This window comes from Salvelinus namaycush, chromosome 20 (assembly GCF_016432855.1).
Source record: "Salvelinus namaycush isolate Seneca chromosome 20, SaNama_1.0, whole genome shotgun sequence".
NCBI classification, from domain to species: Eukaryota; Metazoa; Chordata; class Actinopteri; order Salmoniformes; family Salmonidae; genus Salvelinus; species Salvelinus namaycush.
The window spans coordinates 53,786,113-53,803,420 of NC_052326.1; the positions used below are offsets into that span (position 1 = coordinate 53,786,113).

At 43.4% G+C, this 17,308-nt stretch overlaps 1 protein-coding gene across 1 annotated transcript in view; it reads right to left on the bottom strand.

The window, feature by feature from the left end:
- Positions 1-17,308, bottom strand: part of LOC120064874 (metabotropic glutamate receptor 7) — a 410,691-nt gene that overhangs the window by 117,332 nt on the left and 276,051 nt on the right. The window lies entirely within an intron of this gene.

The following is a 17,308-nucleotide window of genomic DNA, read 5'->3' on the forward strand; positions in this document are numbered from 1 at the left end:
ACACACCAACAGTCTGTCCTATACAGGGCTGCAGTAAACACACCAACAGTCTGTCCTATACAGAGCTGCAGTAAACACACCAACAGTCTGTCCTATACAGAGCTGCAGTAAACACACTAACAGTCTGTCCTATACAGGGCTGCAGTAAACACACCAACAGTCTGTCCTATACAGAGCTGCAGTAACACACCAAACAGTCTGTCCTATACAGAGCTGCAGTAAACACACCAACAGTCTGTTCCTATACAGAGCTGCAGTAAACACACCAACAGTCTGTCCATACAGGGCTGCAGTAAACACACCAACAGTCTGTCCTATACAGAGCTGCAGTAACACACCAACAGTCTGTCCTATACAGGGCTGCAGTAAACACCCAACAGTCTGTCCTATACAGAGCTGCAGTAAACACACCAACAGTCTGTCCTATACAGAGCTGCAGTAAACACACCAACAGTCTGTCCTATACAGAGCTGCAGTAAACACACCAACAGTCTGTCCTATACAGGGCTGCAGTAAACACATCAACAGTCTGTCCTATACAGAGCTGCAGTAAACACACCAACAGTCTGTCCTATACAGAGCTGCAGTAAACACACAACAGTCCTGTCCTATACAGAGCTGCAGTAAACACACCAACAGTCTGTCCTATACAGGAGCTGCAGTAAACACACCAACAGTCTGTCCTATACAGGGCTGCAGTAAACACACCAACAGTCTGTCCTATACAGAGGCTGGCAGTAAACACAACAACAGTCTGTCCTATACAGGAGCTGCAGTAAACACACCAACAGTCTGTCCTATACAGAGCTGCAGTAAACACACCAACAGTCTGTCCTATACAGAGCTGCAGTAAACACACTAACAGTCTGTCCTATACAGAGCTGCAGTAAACACACCAACAGTCTGTCCTATACAGAGCTGCCAGTAAACACACCAACAGTCTGTCCTATACAGAGCTGGAGTAAACACAACAACAGTCTGTCCTATACAGAGCTGCAGTAAACACCACCAACAGTCTGTCCTATACAGAGCTGCAGTAAACACACCAACAGTCTGTCCTATACAGAGCTGCAGTAAACACACCAACAGTCTGTCCTATACAGAGCTGCAGTAAACACACCAACAGTCTGTCCTATACAGGGCTGCAGTAAACACACCAACAGTCTGTCCTATACAGAGCTGCAGTAAACACACCAACAGTCTGTCCTATACAGAGCTGCAGTAAACACACCAACAGTCTGTCCTATACAGGGCTGCAGTAAACACACCAACAGTCTGTCCTATACAGGGCTGCAGTAAACACAACAACAGTCTGTCCTATACAGGGCTGCAGTAAACACACCAACAGTCTGTCCTATACAGGGCTGCAGTAAACACAACAACAGTCTGTCCTATACAGGGCTGCAGTAAACACACCAACAGTCTGTCCTATACAGAGCTGCAGTAAACACACCAACAGTCTGTCCTATACAGAGCTGCAGTAAACACACCAACAGTCTGTCCTATACAGAGCTGCAGTAAACACACCAACAGTCTGTCCTATACAGAGCTGCAGTAAACACAACAACAGTCTGTCCTATACAGGGCTGCAGTAAACACACCAACAGTCTGTCCTATACAGAGCTGCAGTAAACACAACAACAGTCTGTCCTATACAGAGCTGCAGTAAACACACCAACAGTCTGTCCTATACAGGGCTGCAGTAAACACACCAACAGTCTGTCCTATACAGAGCTGCAGTAAACACACCAACAGTCTGTCCTATACAGAGCTGCAGTAAACACACCAACAGTCTGTCCTATACAGAGCTGCAGTAAACACACCAACAGTCTGTCCTATACAAGGCTGCAGTAAACACACCAACAGTCTGTCCTATACAGGGCTGCAGTAAACACACCAACAGTCTGTCCTATACAGGGCTGCAGTAAACACACCAACAGTCTGTCCTATACAGGGCTGCAGTAAACACACCAACAGTCTGTCCTATACAGAGCTGCAGTAAACACACCAACAGTCTGTCCTATACAGAGCTGCAGTAAACACACCAACAGTCTGTCCTATACAGAGCTGCAGTAAACACAACAACAGTCTGTCCTATACAGGGCTGCAGTAAACACACCAACAGTCTGTCCTATACAGAGCTGCAGTAAACACACCAACAGTCTGTCCTATACAGAGCTGCAGTAAACACACCAACAGTCTGTCCTATACAGAGCTGCAGTAAACACACTAACAGTCTGTCCTATACAGAGCTGCAGTAAACACAACAACAGTCTGTCCTATACAGAGCTGCAGTAAACACAACAACAGTCTGTCCTATACAGAGCTGCAGTAAACACAACAACAGTCTGTCCTATACAGAGCTGCAGTAAACACACCAACAGTCTGTCCTATACAGAGCTGCAGTAAACACAACAACAGTCTGTCCTATACAGGGCTGCAGTAAACACACCAACAGTCTGTCCTATACAGAGCTGCAGTAAACACACCAACAGTCTGTCCTATACAGGGCTGCAGTAAACACACCAACAGTCTGTCCTATACAGAGCTGCAGTAAACACACCAACAGTCTGTCCTATACAGAGCTGCAGTAAACACACCAACAGTCTGTCCTATACAGAGCTGCAGTAAACACACCAACAGTCTGTCCTATACAGGGCTGCAGTAAACACACCAACAGTCTGTCCTATACAGAGCTGCAGTAAACACACCAACAGTCTGTCCTATACAGAGCTGCAGTAAACACACCAACAGTCTGTCCTATACAGAGCTGCAGTAAACACACCAACAGTCTGTCCTATACAGAGCTGCAGTAAACACACCAACAGTCTGTCCTATACAGAGCTGCAGTAAACACACCAACAGTCTGTCCTATACAGAGCTGCAGTAAACACAACAACAGTCTGTCCTATACAGGGCTGCAGTAAACACACCAACAGTCTGTCCTATACAGGGCTGCAGTAAACACACCAACAGTCTTTCCTATACAGGGCTGCAGTAAACACACCAACAGTCTGTCCTATACAGAGCTGGAGTAAACACAACAACAGTCTGTCCTATACAGGGCTGCAGTAAACACACCAACAGTCTGTCCTATACAGGGCTGCAGTAAACACACCAACAGTCTGTCCTATACAGAGCTGGAGTAAACACAACAACAGTCTGTCCTATACAGGGCTGCAGTAAACACACCAACAGTCTGTCCTATACAGAGCTGCAGTAAACACACCAACAGTCTGTCCTATACAGAGCTGCAGTAAACACACTAACAGTCTGTCCTATACAGAGCTGCAGTAAACACACCAACAGTCTGTCCTATACAGAGCTGCAGTAAACACACCAACAGTCTGTCCTATACAGAGCTGGAGTAAACACAACAACAGTCTGTCCTATACAGAGCTGCAGTAAACACACCAACAGTCTGTCCTATACAGAGCTGCAGTAAACACACCAACAGTCTGTCCTATACAGAGCTGCAGTAAACACACCAACAGTCTGTCCTATACAGAGCTGCAGTAAACACACCAACAGTCTGTCCTATACAGAGCTGCAGTAAAAACACCAACTGTCTGTCCTATACAGAGCTGCAGTAAACACACCAACAGTCTGTCTTATACAGAGCTGCAGTAAACACACCAACAGTCTGTCCTATACAGGGCTGAGTAGTGAGCAACTCCACAACACTGAGTAGTGAACAACTCCACAACACTGAGTAGTGAACAACTCCACAACACTGAGTAGTGAACAACTCCACCACACTGATTAGTGAACAACTCCACAACACTGAGTAGTGAACAACTCCACAACACTGAGTAGTGAACAACTCCACAACACTGAGTAGTGAACAACTCCATCACACTGATTAGTGAACAACTCCACAACACTGAGTAGTGAACAACTCCACAACACTGAGTAGTGAACAACTCCACAACACTGAGTAGTGAACAACTCCACAACACTGATTAGTGAACAACTCCACAACACTTAGTAGTGAACAACTCCACAACACTGAGTAGTGAACAACTCCACCACACTGAGTAGTGAACAACTCCACAACACTGAGTAGTGAACAACTCCATCACACTGAGTAGTGAACAACTCCACAACACTGAGTAGTGAACAACTCCATCACACTGATTAGTGAACAACTCCACAACACTGAGTAGTGAACAACTCCATCACACTGATTAGTGAACATCTCCACAACACTGAGTAGTGAACAACTCCATCACACTGAGTAGTGAACAACTCCACAACACTGAGTAGTGAACAACTCCATCACACTGATTAGTGAACAACTCCACAACACTGAGTAGTGAACAACTCCATCACACTGAGTAGTGAACAACTCCACAACACTGATTAGTGAACAACTCCATCACACTGATTAGTGAACATCTCCACAACACTGAGTAGTGAACAACTCCACCACACTGAGTAGTGAACAACTCCATCACACTGAGTAGTGAACAACTCCATCACACTGAGTAGTGAACAACTCCACAACACTGAGTAGTGAACAACTCCACAACACTGAGTAGTGAACAACTCCACCACACTGATTAGTGAACAACTCCACAACACTGAGTAGTGAACAACTCCACAACACTGAGTAGTGAACAACTCCACAACACTGAGTAGTGAACAACTCCATCACACTGATTAGTGAACAACTCCACAACACTGAGTAGTGAACAACTCCACAACACTGATTAGTGAACAACTCCATCACACTGATTAGTGAACATCTCCACAACACTGAGTAGTGAACAACTCCACCACACTGATTAGTGAACAACTCCACAACACTGAGTAGTGAACAACTCCACAACACTGATTAGTGAACAACTCCATCACACTGATTAGTGAACATCTCCACAACACTGATTAGTGAACAACTCCACCACACTTAGTAGTGAACAACTCCACAACACTGAGTAGTGAACAACTCCATCACACTGAGTAGTGAACAACTCCACCACACTTAGTAGTGAACAACTCCACAACACTGAGTAGTGAACAACTCCATCACACTGAGTAGTGAACAACTCCACAACACTGAGTAGTGAACAACTCCACCACACTGAGTAGTGAACAACTCCATCACACTGAGTAGTGAACAACTCCATCACACTGAGTAGTGAACAACTCCACAACACTGAGTAGTGAACAACTCCATCACACTGATTAGTGAACAACTCCACAACACTGAGTAGTGAACAACTCCACAACACTGATTAGTGAACAACTCCATCACACTGATTAGTGAACATCTCCACAACACTGATTAGTGAACAACTCCACCACACTTAGTAGTGAACAACTCCACAACACTGAGTAGTGAACAACTCCATCACACTGAGTAGTGAACAACTCCACCACACTTAGTAGTGAACAACTCCACAACACTGAGTAGTGAACAACTCCATCACACTGAGTAGTGAACAACTCCACAACACTGAGTAGTGAACAACTCCATCACACTGAGTAGTGAACAACTCCATCACACTGAGTAGTGAACAACTCCACAACACTGAGTAGTGAACAACTCCATCACACTGATTAGTGAACAACTCCACAACACTGAGTAGTGAACAACTCCACAACACTGATTAGTGAACAACTCCATCACACTGATTAGTGAACAACTCCACAACACTGATTAGTGAACAACTCCATCACACTGAGTAGTGAACAACTCCACAACACTGATTAGTGAACAACTCCACCACACTGAGTAGTGAACAACTCCACCACACTGAGTAGTGAACAACTCCATCACACTGATTAGTGAACAACTCCACCACACTGAGTAGTGAACAACTCCATCACACTGAGTAGTGAACAACTCCATCACACTGATTAGTGAACAACTCCACCACACTGAGTAGTGAACAACTCCATCACACTGAGTAGTGAACAACTCCATCACACTGATTAGTGAAGAACTCCATCACACTGAGTAGTGAACAACTCCACAACACTGACTAGTGAACAACTCCACAACACTGAGTAGTGAACAACTCCACCACACTGAGTAGTGAACAACTCCACAACACTGAGTAGTGAACAACTCCACAACACTGAGTAGTGAACAACTCCACAACACTGAGTAGTGAACAACTCCATCACACTGATTAGTGAACAACTCCATCACACTGAGTAGTGAACAACTCCACAACACTGATTAGTGAACAACTCCATCACACTGAGTAGTGAACAACTCCACAACACTGAGTAGTGAACAACTCCACAACACTGAGTAGTGAACAACTCCACCACACTGAGTAGTGAACAACTCCATCACACTGAGTAGTGAACAACTCCATCACACTGAGTAGTGAACAACTCCACAACACTGAGTAGTGAACAACTCCACAACACTGAGTAGTGAACAACTCCACAACACTGATTAGTGAACAACTCCATCACACTGAGTAGTGAACAACTCCACCACACTGAGTAGTGAACAACTCCACCACACTGAGTAGTGAACAACTCCACAACACTGAGTAGTGAACAACTCCACCACACTGAGTAGTGAACAACTCCACAACAGAGCCTGTGAAACGCCTACAAGAGCTGATAAACACTACAACAACAGTGTCTACAACTAAAGAGGTTCCTGAAAAACACAGGAACTGCTTCATATTACAGTAGTCTACACACCACCACATCTTCAAATTACAGTAGTCTAAACACCACCACATCGTCATATTACAGTAGTCTACACACCACCACATCTTCATATTACAGTAGTCTACACACCACCACATCTTCAAATTACAGTAGTCTACACAGCACCACATCTTCATATTACAGTAGTCTACACACCACCACATCTTCAAATTACAGTAGTCTACACAGCACCACATCTTCATATTACAGTAGTCTACACAGCACCACTTCTTCATATTACAGTAGTCTACACACCACCACATCTTCAAATTACAGTAGTCTACACAACACCACGTCTTCAAATTACAGTAGTCTACACACCACCACGTCTTCAAATTACAGTAGTCTACACACCACCACGTCTTCAAATTACAGTAGTCTACACACCACCACGCCTTCAAATTACAGTAGTCTACACAGCACCACTTCTTCAAATTACAGTAGTCTACACAGCACCACTTCTTCATATTACAGTAGTCTACACAGCACCACTTTTTCAAATTACAGTAGTCTACACAGCACCACTTCTTCAAATTACAGTAGTCTACACACCACCACATCTTCATATTACAGTAGTCTACACAGCACCACTTCTGCATATTACAGTAGTCTACACACCACCACGTCTTCAAATTACAGTAGTCTACACACCACCACATCTTCAAATTACAGTAGTCTACACAGCACCACTTCTTCATATTACAGTAGTCTACACACCACCACATCTTCAGATTACAGTAGTCTACACAGCACCACTTCTTCATATTACAGTAGTCTACACAGCACCACCCTTAATTACTACAAGTTTAGATAGCTGGCTAGACTAACTACCAATCTAAAAAGTGTTAGCTGACATGACTAATTGAGTGAGTGTTTGACATAACGAGAGAAAAACTGCTGAAACACAACCACATTTCTAAAAAATTGTGTCTTGTGTATTCTACTATTCTAAGTTGAGGCCCAGACTGAACCTCTGTATCGCAAACACAGCCACCCTCTTGAGAACGTCTTAGCCAGCTGTGCCACTGAAAAGTTAGCAATTCAATTGTGGAGGTGGAGACAATTGAAGCTGAAGAATGAGGTTACCAATCCCAACCATTTACAGCTAAACACGGTTGACTGGTGCACATACGTAGGTGCAACTATAGTCTATTGCACAGAATATATACTCATCTCAGGAAAGATCTATACAAATTTGACAAAATAATAATGCCAAAATAATGTCGAAATTATGGAAACACCAACAAAAAGCGCCTTAATAAGGCCACTACAAGGGGAAAGAGAGATGACTAGTCAGTTGTACAACTAAATGCCTTCAACCCCTCTGAATCAGGGAGGTGAAGGGCGCTGCCAAAGTCGACATCCATATCTTCGGCGTCCAGGGAACAGTGGGTTAACTGCCTTGCTCAGGGGCAGAACGACAGATTTTTACCTTGTCAGCTCAGGGATTCGATTCAGCAACCTTTCGGTTATCGGCCCGACGTTCTAACCACTAGGCCACAAGCCAGAATGACTTTAATGTGCCTTGGCATATTTTCTACAAGTGTCTGGACTCTATTAGATGGATGCAACACCGTTCTTCCACAATAAATTCCATAATTTGGTGTTTTGTTGATGGCGGTGGAAAACACTGTCTCCGGCAATGCTTAATTTGAGCACCTCTCAGATTTGACTTTGTTTGTTCAGGCACCTATTTGCCCCAGATCCGGTTCCTCTTGCAGCATGATTTCTTCATTGTTTCACTGTTCGCACTTTAGACATTCTAATAAAAGCGATTGGCGTTAAATCAAGTTGCCTCCTCGTTACTTCTCCAACCCCCCAGAAAGACCGTAATGTAAAAGCACGGTGATCCTTCTGTGTAATCATCCTATCCTGACACACTGATTCCAGACCTGCTCTCTTATTTGTACATAGAGGTTATGAGGTGGGCCGATGGGGTAAGTAACTGATCTTGACACAGGTCTTGGTAGTGGTGGTCAGCTAGTGAAGAGGTCCTTACATAATCAAGTTAAGTAGCCTAGGCTAGTTGTCTCCCTACTGAATTTGAATCATGGGAAAGCCAAATAAATAATGGATAAGAAAAAGGTAATTGAGTTTGATGACATTTTTCAAGTCCCAAAATCCAGAGAAAGACGGTGAATTGAACCCAGAAAAAGCCAGAGAACTTTCAGTGCTGGAGGAGAGGAGTGGGGGACAAACTGTTCCTGATGTCGATGCCTTAGCTAGCCTTAGCTAATTCCTCCACTAGCTAGCAGCGCTGCTAATCCCTCCACTAGCTAGCAGCGCTGCTAATCCCCCCACTAGCTAGCTGCGCTGCTAATCCCTCCACTAGCTAGCAGCGCTGCAAATCCCTCCACTAGCTAGCAGTGCTGCTAATCCCTCCACTAGCTAGCAGCGCTGCTAATCCCTCCACTAGCTAGCAGCGCTGCTAATCCCTCCACTAGCTAGCAGCGCTGCTAATCCCTCCACTAGCTAGCAGCGCTGCTAATCCCTCCACTAGCTAGCAGCGCTGCTAATCCCTCCACTACCTAGCAGCACTGCTAATCCCTCCACTAGCTAGCAGCGCTGCTAATCCCTCCACTAGCTAGTAGCGCTGCTAATCCCTCCACTAGCTAGCAGCGCTGCTAATCCCTCCACTAGCTAGCAGCGCTGCTAATCCCTCCACTAGCTAGTAGCGCTGCTAATCCCTCCACTAGCTAGCAGCGCTGCTAATCCCTCCACTAGCTAGCAGCGCTGCTAATCCCTCCACTAGCTAGTAGCGCTGCTAATCCCTCCACTAGCTAGCAGCGCTGCTAATCCCTCCACTAGCTAGCAGCGCTGCTAATCCCTCCACTAGTTAGTAGGCCTACTAGCGAGTCAGACTCAGTGGGAGAGGGAGACGGGGAGCTTGGGGGGAGGGGGGCAGTGCATCCACCGACGAAGTGCTCGGAGCAGGTGCAATTTGCAGTTCAAGACCAAGCAAATGTATAACCCCTGGCTTGTCATGCATAATTAATAGTTGGGCTGTAGAACATGCAAAAAAGGTAGGGAGCTTGGGTCTAGAAATGACTGGAGGGATTAACCTAGCAGCTGAGTGGGTGGGATGTACAGTAAATGAATATCCTATGCCTCAGATGTAAAAAAAATAATAATAAATAAATATCAACAACAAAGAGCCCTCTGAAAAAAGGTTTTTGAACATGCTGAACCAAGGCACATTTGGCAGCAAGCCTTGTAGACAAGGCTAAAGAGGACACCCAGGTTACAGTTAACACTCAAAATAAAATAGACACTACAGCCAGAGTCTTCAGAATAGCATTGGAAGGAGGCTGAACGTCACAGCCACAGGCCCACTCATAGCTTAGAGCAAGAAATTGACTCTCAGGAGTTAAATGAACATGACATGGGGAGAGGCATTGTGGGAGGTTATGAAAACTAAGGTAGGACTTTTTTTTTTTTTTTTACAAACTTGTTCGGGTACTGTGAAAGTAGGGATGATTAAGGGAAGATTCTAAGACAGTGCAAAAGACTGCAACTGCCGAGTCCCACTGTACCTGCTGTGCTGTGTGGGTGGATGGAAGCCTGTTACTCCTTGCTACCTAGTCGCTTCATGCTTCATTATCTCCTCTCTCACACAATGGCTGATGCCTCTGTCTCTTCACTGGGGTGATGGAGATAGAGAAGAGAATAACTGATGTTGTCACTTCATTGGGGTGATGGAGAAGAGACAGAGGACAGAGAGGTCATGAGCAGATGAGCTCCTGCATTTTTCAGCATGTTCTTAGAAAAATATATATTTGGCGTTAGATATGTTAGAAATGTTAGAAATGTAATACAGTGCCTTGCCAAAGTATTCATTCCCTTTGTCGTTTTTCCTATTTTGATGCATTACAACCTGTAATTGAAATTTATTTTTATTTGGATTTCATGTAATGAACATACACAAAATAGTCCAAATTGGTGAAGGGGAGTTAAAAAATATACTTTTGTCGTGCATATGTATTCACTCCCTTTGCTATGAAACCCCTAAATAAGATCTGGTGCAACCAATTACCTTCAGAAGTCAAATAATTTGTTAAATAAAGTCCACCTGTGTGTAATCTAAGTGTCACATGATCTGTCACATGATCTCAGTATATATAAACCTGTTCTGAAAGGACCCCAGAGTCTGCAACACCACTAAGCAAAGGGGCACCACCAAGCAAGCGGCACCATGAAGACCAAGGAGCGCTCCAAACAGGTCAGGGACAAAGTTGTGGAGAAGTACAGTTCAGGTTTTGGTTATGAAAAAATATCCAAAACTTTGAACATCCTACAGAGCACCATTAAATCCAATATTAAAAAATTGAAAGAATATGGCACCACAACAAACCTGCCAAGAGAGTGCCGCCCACCAAAACTCACGGACCAGGCAAGGAGGGCATTAATCAAAGAGGCAACATAGAGACCAAAGATAACCCTGAAGGAGCTGCAAAGCTCCACAGCGGGGATTTTAGTATCTGTCCATAGGACCACTTTAAGCCGTACACTCTACAGAGCTGGGCTTTACGGAAGAGTGACCAGAAAAAAAGCCATTGCTTACAGAGAAAAATAAGCAAACACATTTGGTGTTCGCCAAAAGGCATGTGGGAGACTCCCCAAACGTATGGAAGAAGGTACTCTGGTCAGATGAGACTGTATCACGAGAATTTTTATCCCAATGGTTGAACTCAACTATCACTATAGCTTTAACCAATTCCCAGAAGTTTGTAAGACCCTGGTTAATGAAGAATTAGACAAAGCCCCCAGTCTGCAATAGGTTAGTTCTTTATTCAGAGAACGTTCTGAAGTCAAAAATGCAAACACAGTCATTTTATACCAGCCTCTGTTTTCTCAACCATACATTTCTCCCTCTTAACTTGTCCCACACACACATTATTGGATTATAGTCTTATTTTCTAATATTGGATTATAGTCTTATTATTCCAATACATTTCACACCGTTAAATATGTTTCAGGGTGGAATTCTTTAGTCATTACTTTAAACATATAAATTCCTTTATCAGACTAAAATTGAGCTTTTTGGCCATCAAGGAAAACGTAAACCCAACACCCCTCACCCCGTGAACACCATCTCCACAGTGAAGCATGGTGGTGGCAGCATCAAGCTGTGGGGATGTTTTTCAACGGCAGGGACTGGGAACCTGGTCAGAAATGAAGTAATGATGGATGGTGTAAATACAGGGAAATTCTTGAGGGAAACCTTCCAGCAGGACAATGGCCCTAAGCATACAGCTAAAGCAACACTTGAGTGGTTTAAGGGGAAACATTTAAATGTCTTGGAATAGCCTAGTCAATGCCCAGACCTCAATCCAATTGAGAATCTGTGGTATGACTTAAAGATTGATGTACACCAGCGGAACCCATCCAACTTGAAGGAGCTGGAGCAGTGTTCCCTTGAAAAATGGGCAAAAATCCCAGTGACTAGATGTGCCAAGCTTTTAGAGACATACCACAAGAGACGTGCAGCTGTAATTGCTGCAAAAGGTGTCTTTACAAAGTATTGACTTTGGGGGGATGAATAGTTATGCAATCTCAAGTTTTCAGTTTTTTTGTGTTATTTCTTGTTTGTTAAACAATAAAAAATATTTTTTTTATCTTCAAGGTGTTGTGTAAATCAAATGATACAAACCCCCCCCAAAAATCTATTTTAATATTTTAATTTGTAAGGCAACAAAATTGGAAAAATGCCAAGGGGGGTGAATCATCTTGCAAGCCACTGTAAACTTGGATGTTTTGACAGGGACAGGATTCTACCCTCCACAGCATAAACCCTCCAGATCAAAACTCAAAGCCTACAACCTGATTTTGGATGGAATTACGGAATTACCTGGAAGGCCCAAGCTATACAGCAAATGCTCTGGGAAACAAACTGAAAACACCATCCAACCTGGAACTGAGTGAGTAATGTTTAGTCTGAAGCTATATTTTATATTCAAAAGCCGAGAAGAAAAGTACATTACAGTTATATACTTTACTTTATGAGGACTTAATGCTGAGTTGGACTACCAAGTTTGCTAGGACAAGGAGATAGAACTTCAATTAGCACTGACGTGTCAAGTGAGAGGTGTCAGAGCCCTTTTGCCCAATGGCACGAGAATCAAACAGGCTACCCCAACCAAATGCAGAAGTCTTTGAAGCTGTTGTTCAGAGGTAATTAAAATACAGTACCCTGTGTATGTACAACATGATAAGGCAAGAAAATAGTACAGAAAAAGCTCCTTATGGAAAATCAAGAGACACTTTTTGCTGACTGTTATAAAAATGGGAACATAAGCAACTTAATATTCCACACAGACCATCCCCTGGCATGGCACAGTGCTATATTAACACAATACCACTCTGTTAAGAAAGGTGGTGTTAACGACAGAGACCTGGTAGTCCCATCCACCAAGCTACCAGGTGTGAAACAGGGAAGGGACTCATGGGGTATGCTAATTTGGTTTAGAGCAGACCTAACTCACTCTATTAAATTTATCAAAACAGGAATATTTTACATTTGGCAAGAAATTCAAAAGGAAATGATCTTAACAGAGAAAAATGTCCTCCTGTGTGTTACCTATATCCCCCCACTAGAATCCCCATACTTTAATGAAGACAGCTTCTCCATCCTGGTGGGGGAAATTAATAATTTCCAGGCTCAGGGACATATACTAGTCTATGGTGACCTAAATGCCAGAACTGGACAAGAACCTGACACAGTGTCTCCTGACCCCTCCTGACTCAACCTCCAGTATTTATGTTGCATTAGTTTATGTGTCGGGGGGCTAGGGTCAGTTTGTTATATCTGGAGTACTTCTGTCTTATCCGGTGTCCTGTGTGAATTTAAGTATGCTCTCTCTAATTCTCTCTTTCTCTCTTTATTTCTCTCTCTCGGAGGACCTGAGCCCTAGGACCATGCCTCAGGACGACCTGACATGATGACTCCTTGCTGTCCCCAGTTCACCTGGCCGTGCTGCTGCTCCAGTTTCAACTGTTCTGCCTGCGGCTATGGAACACTGACCTGTTCACCGGACGTGCTACCTGTCCCAGACCTGCTGTTTTCAACTCTCTAGAGACCGCAGGAGCGGTAGAGATACTCTTAATGATCGGCTATGAAAAGCCAACTGACGTTTACTCCTGAGGTTCTGCACCCTCGACAACTACTGTGATTATTTTTATGTGACCATGCTGGTCATTTATGAACATTTGAACATCTTGGCCATGTTCTGTTATAATCTCCACCCGGCACAGCCAGAAGAGGACTGGCCACCCCTCATAGCCTGGTTCCTCTCTAGGTTTCTTTCTAGGTTTTGGCCTTTCTAGGGAGTTTTTCCTAGGCACCGTGCTTCTACACCGACATTGCTTGCTGTTTGGGGTTTTAGGCTGGGTTTCTGTACAGCACTTTGAGATATCAGCTGATGTACGAAGGGCTATATAAATACATTTGATATGATTTGATTTGATACCCTCAGCACACAGGGGGACAAACACCTCCCTGGAGATCACAGCATTCCCTCCCCCATATGCAACCCTAGGCACAACTACAGTATGACAACATAACCAACAACAACGGATCACAACTCCTGCAGCTCTGTCGCATGCTGGGTATGTACATATTCACTATGTTAGGCTTCGAGGGGACTCCTATGGTAGGTACACCTATAGCACATCTCTTGGCAGTGGGCTGTGGGGTGAGACAGGGCTGTGGGGTGAGACAGGGCTGTGGGGTGAGACAGGGATGCAGCTTGAGCCCCACATAACATCAACAAATTGGCGAGGGCACTAGAACATTTTGCAGCCCCCGGCCTCACCCTACTAGAATCTGAAGTAAACTGTATACTGTTTTCTGATGATCTGATGCTTCTGTCACCAACCAAGGAGGGCCTACAGCAGCACCTAGATCTTCTGCACAGATTCTTCCAGACCTGGGCCCTGACAGTAAATCTCAGTAAGACCAAAATAATGGTGTTCCAAAAGGTCCAATCGCCAGGACCACAAATACAAACATCTAGACACTGTTGCCCTAGAGCACACAAAAAACTTTACATACCTTGGCCTAAACATCAACGCCACAGGTAACTTACACAAAGCTGTGAACGATCTGAGAGACAAGGCAAGAAGGGCCTTCTGTGCCATCAAAAGGAACATAAAATTCAACATACCAATTAGGATCTGGCTACAAATACTTGAATCAGTTATAGAACCCATTGCCCTTTATGGTTGTGAGGTCTGGGATCCGCTCACCAACCAAGAATTCACAAAATGGGACAAACACCAAATTGAGATTCTGCATGCAGAATTCTGCAAAAATATCCTCCGTGTACAACGTAAAACACCAAATAATGCATGCAGAGCAGAATTAGGCTGATACCCGCAAATTTAAAAAAATACAGAAAAGAGACGTTAAACTCTACAACCACCTAAAAGGAAGCGATTCCCAAACCTTCCATAACAAAGCCATCACCTACAGAGTGATGCACCTGGAGAAGAGTCCCCTAAGCAAGCTGGTCCTGGGGCTCTGTTCACAAACACAAACAGACCCCACAGAGCCCCAGCAACACATTTAGACCCAACCAAATCATGAGAAAACAAAATGATAATTACTTGACACATTGGAAAGAATTAACAAAAAAACAGAGCAAACTAGAATGCTATTTGGACCTAAACAGAGAGTACACAGTGGCAGAATACCTGACCACTGTGACTGACCCAAACTTAAGAAAAGCTTTGACTACGTAAGTGAGCATAGCCTTGCTATTGAGAAAGGCAGCTGTAAGCAGACCTGGCTCTCAAGAGAAGACAGGCTCGACTGAGGGATCGTACAGATAATAATTGTATCTGTTGGGGTACAGAGATGAGGTAGTCATTCAAAAATCACGTTAAACACTATTGCAATCAAAGTGAGTCCATGCAAACTTATTATGTGACTTGTTAAGCACATTTCTACTCCTGCACGTATTTAGGCTTGCCACAACAAAGGGGTTGAATACTTATTGACTCAAGACATTTCAGATTTTCATTTTTTATTATTTTGTAAACATTTCTAAAAACATAATTCGAATTTGACATCATGGGGTATTGTGTGTAGGCCAGTGACAAAACATCTCAATTGAATCCATTTTAAATTTAGGCTGTAAGACAACAAAATGTAAATCAAGCCCGAAATGTGCGATGTAGTAGGGAGTTGTAGTTTCCAACAGGGAAAAATTCTACATAGTTTAGCGCAGAAATGTGGTAATTAACTACAGTGACCTTAATCCATTGCACACCTACTTATCCGGTCAAGAACACACATTTGAGAGGGATAGGGAGCAGTTGCTTAACAATACAGTACATGATCTATGAGCTATAGTTGGTGTTCAGCAGTCATAAAAGTATTGTTTACTTTGAAGAACTACTAAAATAAAGATTTTGTCAGGCAGCTCTATAAATATGAGACGAGGACTTGGAATGAAATAATAAATTCTTCAAATAGGCTGAAAAAATTGTGTATATACACAACTGAAATATTTTATTAAAGTAAAGTAATGTGAATAAATTATGGTTAATAAGTGATAAGCAGTAATGGGCACTCACTACCATCATGGGACTTGTATTAATTGTTTTAATCTGTGTTTGTTACAGCATTCAACCCACATAATGCATTTAATTAAAAACCATTATAATAATAGAAATTGAAAACCATTATTCTTTTTTTTCATAATCAAACCCGAAACCTTTATAATGCACTTATCAGTCAGCATTACAGATGACATGATTTTTTTGTTTTTGTTTGTGGGCTGGTCTAATAAAATAATTCCACACATACAGTACAGTACCAGTCAAAGGTTTGGATGCACCTACTCATTCAAGGGTTTTTCTTTATTTTACTATTTTACAATTTTTTTTTTTACTACATTGTAGAATAATAGTGAAAACATCAACACAATCAACATATATGGAATCATGTAGTAACCAAAAAAAGTGTTAAACAAATAAAAAATATATGTTATATTTTTGCCTTAATCAAAGCTTTGCACACTTTTGGCATTCTCTCAACCAGCTTTATGAGGTATCAAATCAAATCACATTTTATTTGTCACATGTGCCGAATACAACAGGTGTAGACCTTACAGTGAAATGCTTATTTACAAGACCTTAATGCCCTAATTAAGAAGATAAGAAAAAAAAGTGTTAAGTAAAACAATAGATAAGTAAAACATTTGAAATAGAAAAGCAAAGTCATCTGGAATACATTTCAATTAACAGGTGTGCCTTGTTAAAAGTTAATTTGTGGGGCCTCCCGGGTGGCGCAGTGGTCTAGGGCACTGCATCGCAGTGCTAACTGCGCCACCAGAGTCTCTGGGTTCGCGCCCAGGCTCTGTCGCAGCCGGCCGTGACCGGGAGGTCCGTGGGGCGACGCACAATTGGCATAGCGTCGTCCGGGTTAGGGAGGGTTTGGCCGGTAGGGATATCCTTGTCTCATCGCGCTCCAGCGACTCCTGTGGCGGGCCGGGCGCAGTGCGCGCTAACCAAGGGGGCCAGGTACACGGTGTTTCCTCCGACACATTGGCGCTGTGTTAAAGAAGCAGTGCGGCTTGGTTGGGTTGTGCTTCGGAGGACGCATGGCTTTCGACCTTCGTCTCTCCCG